Source organism: Nicotiana tabacum, chromosome 4, assembly GCF_000715075.1.
Source record: "Nicotiana tabacum cultivar K326 chromosome 4, ASM71507v2, whole genome shotgun sequence".
Classification (NCBI taxonomy): Eukaryota; Viridiplantae; Streptophyta; class Magnoliopsida; order Solanales; family Solanaceae; genus Nicotiana; species Nicotiana tabacum.
In genome coordinates, this window is record NC_134083.1 from 106738208 (window position 1) to 106750856 (window position 12649).

The following is a 12649-nucleotide window of genomic DNA, read 5'->3' on the forward strand; positions in this document are numbered from 1 at the left end:
CCAGTAATAAGTCTTCAGTTATGATGCTCAAAGAATTCTCAAGCTTCTAAGTGAGTAATATCCTCAAGGCATTCAAAAATATCATCTTTATAGGTAAGGTTTGCTTCAACTTTATCATGATTATTCATACGACCCGCCTCAACATTATTCTGAAAGGCCAAGTGAGTTTTAACTTTATTTTTGTTTCCCTTTCATAGAGGCTTGATAAAGTTTGACAAATGTTTAGGCGTACGATAAGTTCGTGCCAAATAATTTTTCATACCACATCGGTAGAAAATATTACCTTTGCCTTTTGAAGGATTATTCTGAGAACCCTTATTGTTCTCTTGTTTATAATGACCACCACCATGGTGATTATTATTTCGTCCCTTGCCATGCCCACGTATATTCATACGACCATGATAATTATTTTATCTTCTTTTAGACTTTTGATCTATCGCTATCACATTCGCTTGGGGAATTGAGCTGATCTAGTGGGGCGGACATCATGATTTTTCATTAATAGGACATTATTTTTGCCTTAGCCATCATTATGCCATTAATATCATACATTGGGATTGAAACCAATGTTTTATTATCATAGTGCATCAGGACTTGAACCTGGCGTCTTACTCTTATGGAGCGCTGGGACTTGAACCCACCGTCTTACCCTCATATAATATATACCGCAAGTTGTTTCATTCATTGTAAGAAATGAACATAATTTTGTGTAGCCATAATTTTGTTTTGATCAATTCTACATAGTGAAAACTATCATAAATAATCGAATTAATTTACATGATAATTTGTTTTACAAGTCATAAAGGCATGTACTCAATTATGAATGACTAAAACATAAAGAGATGTTCTAACCGTTCGAGACAAATACATCAATTAGTTTAGATAGACATTTAAGTCACTATTAAAGAGGTACTGCATCTTTACGTTAGCATACTATAACTAAAGGATGAAGAATCTGTAAGTATTACTCTAGTGATTGATCAAAATAAGATGTAATCATTTTCATTTTATTTTTTAGCAGATGTAAGAGTGCACATCAAAGTTACTAATTTGAAAGTTCAAATAATTCTAAACTAAAAGTTACCCCTAATGCAAACAAGAAGCAGAACATGAGATGACACCATATTCTATGTAATTATCTATCATATTTTTATGATACATGTTCAGGAGCAATATTTCACGCAGTCTTTCAATTTCATAGCAAAGTTAATATTATTATAATTCTCAGAGAAAGTCATGCATGTAGTAATATATTAAAATCCAATTGTTGGTCAGAAACTTGAGAAGTTCCATAAAACGGTATAAGCAAACAAAAGTGTACCTGCAATGGAGAGAAGGTTAAGTAATACTTTTAGGAAAAAGATAGAACCCGACTGAAGCACATAATCTCAGTTGGTAAGGGACTCGTGCTGATAACGTGCTAAGACATTAAGCTCAAAGTGAAAATATGAAACATAAAATAGACAATATATGTAGAGAGGGAGAGATAACTTTCTTCTTATTTCAATTATATAATCCATGAGCCAAAAGTGCTCTATTTATAGTTAGAGAGGTTCATCCTCAAAAACAAAGAATGAAGTTACATATTAAATAGATACATATGAATACGTGTGATTCGTGTATGTGATGTAAGAATTAAATGGACAACCACTTTAGTTCATTGTATTCATAAAAATTCACATAAACATTCATTTGCTTAGGTAAATAAATATGCCAATGCATGTGGCTAACTTGTATAACTTATTTCTACGAGGCTGATCATGCAGTGTCCAGTCTTGATTTGACATTGATCCCGATTCTTACAGTCCTCGGTTTTCGTGGCACTCTTGGTGCCGTATCATGCATTGATTCCCCCAATGTTCGAATGCTAAGTATGAAAATTCGAACACTAGAAGTCTTGTATTCATACTGCTGCTTTATCGGTGGAGACAACTTGTGAATGGTTAAATAATCATTTTGAATAGTAGGAGGCAAGGTTTGCCATCGAACCAAAGATTATTTAACCATCCACAAGCTGTACAACTCAAAATCCTGACCTGTCGTAATGGCACCTATCGTGGTACTAGGCAAGTCGACATTTATGAAATAACTCCAACACTGAACAGAAAAAGGATTTAAAACAGTTTGAATGATAACAACTTCTCATAAACAGGATAGAAAGTCCAAAATACAATGCGGAAATTTCCAACATCGGGGTGTCACTGAGTACATGAGCATCTATACATCACAAATCTGGAAAACACTGTCTAATATAGTCTGAAACCAAATACAATAAGTGGAAAGATAGGGAAGGAGCAACAAGGTCTGCGAAACGCCAGCAACTACCTCAAATCTCCAGGAGACCAACTGTGAGCGGAAATCAACACCCACTATGTCCAAGAACACCTAGATCTGCACACGAAGTGCAGGGTATAGTATGAGTACAACCAACTCAGCAAGTAACAATACTAAATAAAGGACTGAAAGTAGTGACGAGCTTTACAATTATAGTTCAATTGCAGTGATTTTAACATGGAAGGTAGGCATGCTTTTAAGTTCGACAATTAAGGCTAAAACAGTAATTTCATGTCAAGTTCAACTGAAACAGAGTGCAATATCTTTAAGAAATTATCAGGACAGTGATGCATGGAATCTAGGTGCAACATATATGAAATAAAATGCATCCTTTCAGTACCACAGTCACTCAGCCCTTCCATTCACTCAGCATTCGGCACTCGCACTCAGTAGGTACCTGCGCTCACTGGGGATGTGTGCAGACTCTGGAGGGGCTCCTTCAGCCCAAGCGCTATAATCCGCATGGACAACTCACATGCTGCATGGACAACTCATGTACTATAATATAATATCTGGATCCGCACGGATAACTCACATGTTGCACGGACAACTCACGTGCTATAATATAATATCTGGATCCGCACGGACAACTCACGTGCTGCACGGGCAACTCACATACTATAGTATAATACCTCATAATCAGGCTCTCGATATCACTCAGTCATCAACCTCTCCAGTCTCTCGGGCTCTCAGAAATCATAATAAGCAGCCCAGACAATAATGATATGATGCATAAAAAATGAACAATAGAGACTGAGATGTAATATACAAATAAACTGTGACTGAGTACAAGACAACAATTTAGCAGATAATTCAACATGTACACGACCTCTGTGTGTCCCTACAATGCACACACATAGTCTAAACATGATTTGTGGTTCAATTTCTCTAATACATGGAGAATAAATAGATAACAACAGATTATTCACTACACAGTCCTATGGAATTTGAACAATTCACAATTTCTACGGTGCATGCCCACACACCCGTCACCTAGCATGTGCGTCACCTCAAAATCAAATACATGACACGTAATACGGGGTTTTGTACCCTCAGAGCCAAATTTAGAACAGTTACTTATCTCAGTCTGAGCAAATCTCTACTCCAACACACCCTTGCCTCGCGAAACGGCCTTCGAATGCCTCGAATCTAGGCATAAACAATGCGATATAATCAATACGGGCTAAAGGAATCAACTCCATAAGAAAATACTAAGTTATTAATCAAAATAAAAAATCGGCTCAAAAGCCGACCCCTGGGACCACGTCTCGAAATTCTATCAAAGTCACAAAACCTGAAAGCCCACTCAACCATGAGTCTACCCATACCAAATTTATCAAAAATCGACACCAAATCATCCCTCAAATCCCCAAATCAATCTCTCCAAATCCCTAGCCTTAAACTCCCAATTTACACCTTAAATACACACCAACTAGGTGGGAAAATCAATGGGAAGCAATATTATTGATGAAAAATAAGCACAAGGGACTTACCTCAAGAATCCCCTCGAAAATCCTCTCAAAAATCGCCTAAACCGTGCTTGAAATGTTTGAAATGAAGCTAAAATCGCGAACCCTTGTTTTAATAATCTGCCCAGGCTTTTCGCACCTGCGGCCATATATCCGCACATGCGAAACTGCTTCTGCGGTCAATTCCCTGCTTCTGCGGAAGCCACTTAAATTCCTTAGGCCTGCATCTGCGCTCCACGTACCTCACCTGTGGAGCCGCTTCTGCGGCCTTCCATCCGCTTCTACAGAAACAGGCCCCTCTCTCAATTCTGCATCTGCGGGGCCTCGCTCGCACCTGCGGGCTCGCAGATACGGTACATTCCTCGCACCTTTGCCCTACCTACCTGCGTAAACCCAACCGCATCTGCAACATCGTTGGTGCAGAAATGACCTCGCACTTGCAATCTCTGCTCACCTCCTCCCTGGCCGCTTCTGTGAATCACCTCTCGCTTCTACGAGATTGCACCTGCAATCCTCACTCCACAGGTGCGATTACACCAGAAGCTGGTGAGCTTGAGCATTTCCCTCAAACTTCAATTCGATCAGTTAACAATCCGAAATCACCCTGAGGTCCCCAGGACCTCAACCAAACATACCAATAAGTCTTAACACCTAATACGAACTTAGTCGAGCCTTCAAACCACTTCGAACAACATCAAAAACACGAATCGCACATAGATTCAAGCCTAATGAACTTTAAACTTCCAATTTCTACAAAGGATGCCGAAACCTATCAAATCATATCCGATTGACCCCAAACTTTGCGCACAAGTCACAAATGACACCACAGAACTACTCCAACTTCCGGAATCAGAATCCGACCCCGATATCAAAGAGTCCACTCCCGATCAAACTTTTCAAAAATTTCAACTTTCGCCATTTCAAGCCTAATTCCACTACGGACCTCTAAATCACAATTCGGACACGCTCCTAAATCCAAAATCACCTAACGGAGCTAACAGAAATATGAAAACTCTATTTCGGAGTCATTTACTCAAAGATCAACATCCGGTCAATCATTTCAACTTATGCTTTCAACCTTTAGACTAAGTGTCTCATTTCATCTTGAAATCACACCGGACCCAAACCGACTACCTCGGCAAGTCATATAACAACTATAAAGTACAAAATGAGCAGTAAATAGGGGAACATGGGGCTACAACTCTCAAAATGAATAGCCGGGTCATTACATCCTCCCCCTCTTAAACAAACGTTCTTCCTTGAACAGGTCTAGAAACATACCTGGAGTCTAAAATTGGTGTGAATATCTACTCCGCATCTCCCGCTCGGTCTCCCAAGTGGCCTCATCAACAGGATGACCTCTCCACTGTACCTTTACTGAAGCTATGTCCTTTGACCTTAACTTTTGAACCTGCCGATCCAAAATGGCCACTGACTCCACATCATAAGTCAGATTACCATCCAACTAAACTGTGTTGAAATCCAAAACATGAGACGGATCGACGACATACTTCCGGAGCATAGAAACATGAAATACTGGATGCACACTCGACAAACTAAGTGGCAAGTCAAGCTTGTAAGCCACCTCCCCAATCCTCTAAAGTACCTCAAATGGCCCAATATACCGAGGGCTCAACTTGACCTTCTTCCCGAAACTCATAACACCCTTCATGGGTGAAACCTTGAGCAGTACCTTCTCCCCAACCATGTAAGCAACATCACGGACATTCCTATCGACATAACTCTTCTGTCTAGACTGTGCCGTGCGAAGCTGCTCCTGGATCATCTTAACCTTGTCCAAAGAATCCTGGACCAAGTTAGTACCCAATAGCCTAGCCTCCCCAGGCTCAAAACAACCAACCGGATATCTACACCGTCTCCCATACAAAGACTCATATGGAGCCATATAAATGCTTGACTGGTAGCGGTTTTGTAGGCAAATTCCGCAAGTGGAAGAAACTGATCCCAAGAACCCCCAAAATCAATGACACAAACGCGTAGCATATCCTCCAATATCCGAATAGTGCGCTCGGACTGTCCGTCCGTCTGAGGGTGAAAATTTATGCTTAACTCAACCTGGGTACCCAACTCTCGCTGCACGGCTTTCAAAAACTATGATGTGAAATGCGTGCCCCGATCTAAAATGATGGACACTAGCACACCATGGATGCGAACAATCTCTCAGATGTAAATCTCAGCCAACCACTCTGAAGTATAAGTAGTCCCAACTGGAATGAAGTGCACGGACTTGGTCAGCTGATCCACAATCACCCAAATAGCATCGAACTTCCTCGAAGTTCGTGGGAGCCCAACTACAAAATCCATGGTGATCCACTCCCATTTCCACTCTGGAATCTCTAGCCTCTGAAGCAATTCGCCCGGTCTCTGATGCTCATACTTTACCTGCTGACAGTTGAGGCATAGAGATACAAACCCCACTATATCCTTCTTCATTATTCTCCACCAATAATGCTGCCTCAAGTCCTGGTACATTTTCACGGCACCCGGATGAATAGAATACCATGAACTGTGGGCCTCCTCAAGAATCAACTCACATAGCCCATCATCCCTAATAGTAATATCTATGGCATCACCGTGCCAGACCGTGTCCTTAAGGACAAGCAAATGAGGGTCATCATACTGGCGATATTTGATGCGATCATATAAAGAAGATCGCGAAACCACATAAGCCAAAACTCTGTTCGGCTCGAAAATATCCAATCTGACAAACTAGTTGGCCAAGGCCTGAACATCCAAGGCTAAAGGCCTCTATGCTACTGGTAGATATGCTAAACTCCCCAAACTCTCCGCCTTGCGACTCAAGGCATCGGCCACCACATTGGCCTTTCCGGGATGATAGAGAATGGTGATGTCATAATCCTTAAGCAGCTCCAACCATCTCTGCTGCCGAGAGTTAAGATCCTTCTGTTTAAACAGATGCTGTAGACTCCGGCGATCGGTGAAAACCTCACAAGGAACACCATACAAATAGTGCCGCCAGATCTTCAAGGCATGAACAATAGCTGCTAACTCGAGGTCGTGGACAAGATAGTTCTTCTCATGCACCTTTAACTCCCTAGATGCGTAGGCAATCACCCTACTATCCTGCATTAATACTGCACCGAGACCAATGCGCGCTGCATCACAATATATGGTATAGGACCCCAAACCAGTAGGCAACACCAACACTGGAGCTGTAGTCAAAACAGTCTTGAGCTTTTGAAAGCTCTCCTCACAATCTTCGGTCTACCTGAACGGAGCACCCTTCTGGGTCAATCTGGTCATAGGTGCTGAAACAAACGAGAAACCCTCTACAAATCGACGGTAATACACCGCCAAGCCAAGAAAACTCTGGATATCCATAGCTGAGGACGGTCTGGGCCAACTCTGAACCACTTCTATCTTCTTCGGATCTACCTTGATGTCAGGCCGCATGAATGTTTTTCCTAAAAATAGGGGTTCTGTGATGCCGGGGTAAGGGAGTTGAAGAAAATATTGGGAAAAAGTAGGCATTTATGTGGCCTATTCTGCGACCACAGAACCACTCTGCGGACCGCAGAATGGTCGCAGAGTGAGTCAGTTTTCTTGGTCATTTTGATGTCAATTTCGCGGCCATTATGCGATCGCATAACCACTTCACAGGTCGCACTCTTGTCACATACCCAACTTTAGGATTTCTTGGAGCGAGGTTCTGCGGTACACTATGCGATCGCAGAATAGTTCTATGGTGCATTATGTGACCGTAGAACAGGTCTGCGGATCGCATAGTGACCGCAGACCTGGTCAGTTCCTTTCCGGTTTTGGCACCCAAATTTCGCAGTCATTTCACAGACCGCATAATCATTATGCGGTCGCATATGCGACCGCAGAACCTATTCCGGATCTTCATTTTTGGGGTTTTTAAACCCGACCCTATTCCATTAAAACACATCCCATAGACCATTTTGAGCTTATTTTTGATATCTTTAGAGTGTGAGAGAGAGTCCTAGAGGGAGAAAGTGATCTTCATCAAAACATTTCCCTTCAATTATTGCTTAAACCTTTGAAGATTATCAAGAGAAGCACCCTAGGTCTTCATCCCAAGAGGTAAGATTTTATCACCAAGCTCTTAAATTCGAAATATAACTAGAATGGGCAATTAGTAAAGTAGTTCATGGGGATGGGAGTGCTTACCTTGCATGCATGTATTCTTAAGATACATGGGGAGGTTGTGAGTTAATGATAGAAAAGAATGGGGTGTGGGATGGTGAAATCTTTCATAAAAGGGCCATGGAACCTTAATACTCACACAATGTTTGAAAAAATTCTCAAGTGACCTAGAATCATGATCGTTTTCCTAATTTTTGGTTCAATTTTTTCTATATTGCTAAAATAGATTGAAGTTTCTAGTATTTCAGAATATCTTAGAGTTTTAAGAAGCTCAATTGAGGTATGTTGGCTAAACCCCCCCTTCTTAGAATTGAATCCCATGGTATTCATGAAATCGATGCAAGTCCCAAAATGAACATCCTAGAAATTGCTACCCCGAATGTGCTTGTTTTGAAAATATATGTGTAATGTGTATTCCCTTGGTTCCATCATGTTATCTCATCATCTGAGGAAATGTTCATTCAAGTCAAATTCGACTAAAGACTATTATGACAAATTGTGTGAAAAGCCTCTATGTGCCTTAGATTCTAAATTGCTCACATGTGAAATCAAAAAGTCTTGAATGAAAAACCGTGTTGTTATTGATGACAATAAAAATTTGGAATGTGGAAAAGAACCTGAATCATGAAATACGGCCAAGCGCCAAGAATAACTTTATAATTGGGGCCACGCAGGCCATTGTATTGAAAATATGGGAAAGAAATATGAAGTGAGATGACTAATTGAAAAGGGGTGATGTCTCGAATAAGATGGCTTAGACGATCGGGCCGAGATCAAACTCCATGTAAGAACACGGTGGTATTGTGGATGAAATTGTGAATATGGTTGATGTCTCAGATGATATGGCCTAGCCGATCCTCCGAGATAAGACTCCGTGTAAGAACACGGTGGTATTATGGATTGTGGCATATTGGTAGTAAAAACCATCCAACCTAATAATGCGGGAGTTGACTTAAAAATATCTATGTGATCCTTAACTTGATGTTTTAGTGTTATTTAAAGCTCATATTGCATTCTTGACTGTTTCCCCTGTATTATTATTCATTCTATTGTGACAGTGTTTTAGTTTTACATACTAGTACTATTCGACAGTACTAACGTCCCTTTTACCGAGGGCACTGCATCTTTAAATGGATGTAGGTGGTTCCACAGCAGACAGTGTTGATCACAGATAGTGTTGCATCCTCTTCTCAGCAGACTCGGTGAGCCCCATTTTATTCCGGAGTCATGTATTGTACCTTTTATTTATATTATGGTCAGTTTTGTGGTATAGCCGGGTCCTTGTTGCCGGCACCATTTTTACTCTCTTTTGTATATTTAGAGGCTTCGTAGACACTATGTGGGTTGTATATGGGTGTTAGAAAGGTCAATGGATCATGTTGTGTTTTGGGCTCTTGTTCCACTCAGTCATAAGGATGTATGTATTTTGAAACTTAACAATGATGTAACAAAATGAAACAACTTAGTAATGTATTTATGTATGAACTTTCTACTACCTAACTAATGAGAGCATGCCTTCTCTGGATCATAGGTGAGTCAGGTAGATAGTGTCTAACAGGCTTGCTCAACCGGGTCCACTCGGTTGAGCGCCGGTCGTGCCTCCCGAGAATAGGGCATGACAAACTTGGTATCAAAGCCTAAGGTTTTAAAGTGTCCTAGGATGTCTCGGAGCCGTGTCTGGTAGAGTCCTTCTTATCGGTGTGTTGTCGAAGACATCTATGGAGGATACTTGGACATTTAGGAACAATAGCCTTCTTTGATATTCTGGATCGTACGATGAAACTAATTGTGCAACTGTTCCTCCTCTAACTCGTGCATTCCTTTATCAGTATATGGCACCTAAGAAGAGAGCAAGAACTGGCCAAGGGGCCAATGCTGCTTCAGGAGAGGCAGTTGACCCTCTATTTGATGATGCGGGTGAATACCCAAGGGGTGAGAATAATCCCCCGACTGCTTCATTGCCTGATTCCACTACACCTGGCCAAGCCATACTAGTCCCTACACCTATTGAGGGAGCGACGGTTCCTCCACCTAATATTTTGGTTCCACCTCTATCCCCAGCTTCCGGTTCTGGTATTTCTGATGGGGATCTTAGGGGAGCAATACTAACTCAGATAGTGGCTTCTCAGGCCCAAAGGTCGAATGTTGCACCCACACCTTCTAGCCCACAAAGGGATTCTACTAGTTCTAGGGTGAACAAGTTTCTGCAGTTGGATCCTCCGGTGTTCACGGGTGCTAATCTCGAGGAGGACCCATAGAACTTTATTGATGAGATGCATAAGACTCTCTGGGTTATGCACGCTACTGAGACGGAGGGAGTGAAGTTGGCCGCCTACCGCCTGAAGGTGGTATATTCTTGGTTTGAGCCGTGAGAGGACTCTCGAGAGGAGGGGAGCCCTCCAACGAGGTGGAGTGAGTTTGTTGATGCCTTTATAGACCGTTTCTTGCCTACCGAGACTAGGGTATCCCGTGTCGCAGAGTTTGAGAATCTTAATCAAGGGAGTAAGAGTGTGTGGGAGTATCATATGGAGTTCGCGCGCCTGTCCAAATATGCTATTCACATGATGCCCACTGTGGATTCCAGAGTGCATCGGTTTGTGCAGGGCCTTAGCCCTTTAGTTATTAATGAGGCTGCCACAGCCGCCTTGAATTCAGATATGAATTATGGGAAAAAGGTAGCATTTGCTCAAGCTACAAAGGACCGTAAGTTGAAGAACAAAAGGGAGTGAGAGGGTACCAGCAAGGCCCGACCCACGAGCAATCCTAGAGATTCATTTGGTGGTGGAAGATAAGTTTTTAGGGGAGGGTCATTAGGGCTATCCCAGTCTTATGCTCAGTCTTCAGCCAGTGCACCGCCAGTGGGGCACAGTCAGTAGCAGGGGAGTCGCTTCAAGACCAATCAGGGCAGCAAGGGGCCCCACCATCAGGGCTGATCAGGAGGGAGATTCCAGTAGCAACAGAGGCCCCCATGCCCCAATTGTGGGAGGATGCATATGGGGATCTGCTACCAGGACCTTCCGGTATGTTACGGGTGTAGAATGAGGCATCATATTCAGAGGGAGTGTCGTTTATCTTGCCAGGGTGTGGGCAGAGGCATAGCACAACCAACCAGTTCTGCAGCTGCTACATCTTCAGCACCCCTCCAGCACCAGCAGGGCGTGGCTCAGCTAGGGGTGGTGCACAGAGTTCAGGAGGATCCAATCGTTTCTATGCTATAAGTGGTCGCCAGAGTGCAGAGGCTTCTCCAGATGTTGTCACAAGTATATTGACTGTCCAAACTCATGATGTATATGCTCTTATTGATCCCGGTTCCACCTTGTCCTATGTTACCCCTTATGTTGCTATGGAATTTGGGATAGAACCGGAACAACTTCATGAGCCGTTCTCTGTATCTACTCCGGTTGGCGAGTCTATTGTGGCCGCATGGGTTTATAGGGGTTGTATTGTCACGGTACGTGGTAGGGACACCGTGGCCGATCTCATTGAATTGGGGATGGTCGATTTTGATGTAATTATGGGGATAGATTGGCTTTACTCATGTTTTGCCAAGCTCAATTGCCGAACTAGAACTGTGAGCTTTGAATTTCCAAGTGAGCCAGTTGTTGACTGGAAGGGGGTTAATGTGGTGCTGAAGGGTAGGTTTATTTCTTACCTTAAGTCCACGAAGATGATTAACAAGGGGTGTATCTATCACTTGGTCCAGGTTACAGACACCGATGCTGAGGCACCTACACTCGAGTCTGTGCCAGTTGTGAGTGAATTTTAAGAGGTCTTTCCTGATGATCTCCCTAGGATTCCGTGAGACAGGGAGATTGATTTTGGGATTGATGTGATGCCAGACACGCACCCTATATCTATTCCGCCCTACAGGATGGCGCCAACAGAATTGAAGGAGCTAAAGGAACAATTGAAGGATTTATTAGAAAAGGGTTTTATCCTACCGAGTATCTCTCCATGGGGTGAACCGGTTCTCTTTGTGAGGAAGAAAGATGGATCACTACGTATGTATATTGACTACCGGCAGCTCAACAAGGTCACAATCAAAAACAAATACCCATTGCCAAGAATAGATGATTTGTTTGATCAGTTACAAGGTGCTAGGTACTTCTCCAAAATTGATTTACGGTCCGGGTACCACCAATTGAAGATCAGGGAGCAAGATATTCTGAAAATAACTTTCCGAACCCGGTATGGGCACTTTGAATTTTTGGTAATGTATTTTGGGCTAACAAATGACCTAGCGGCTTTCATGGATCTTATGAATCATGTTTTCAAGCCTTTTCTCGATTCTTTTGTGATAATATTTATTGATGATATTCTTGTGTATTCACGAGGTCGAGAGGACCATGCCGATCATCTCAGGGCAGTTTTGCAGACTCTTCATCAGCACCAATTGTATGCAAAGTTTTCAAAATGTGAATTTTGGCTCGAGTCGGTCACATTCTTGGTTCATGTTGTCTCCAGAGAAGGAATTAAGGTTGATCCTCAAAAGATTGCAGTAGTGAAGAGTTTTCCTAGACCTACAACGCCAACCGAGATTCGCAGTTTCTTGGGCTTAGCAGGGTATTACATGAAGTTTATGGAGGGGTTCTCTACACTTGCCTCTCCGTTGACTAAATTAACTCATAAAGTGGTTAAGTTTTAATGGTCCGATGCTTGTGAAAGGAGATTCCAGGAGTTGAAATCAAGATTGACTA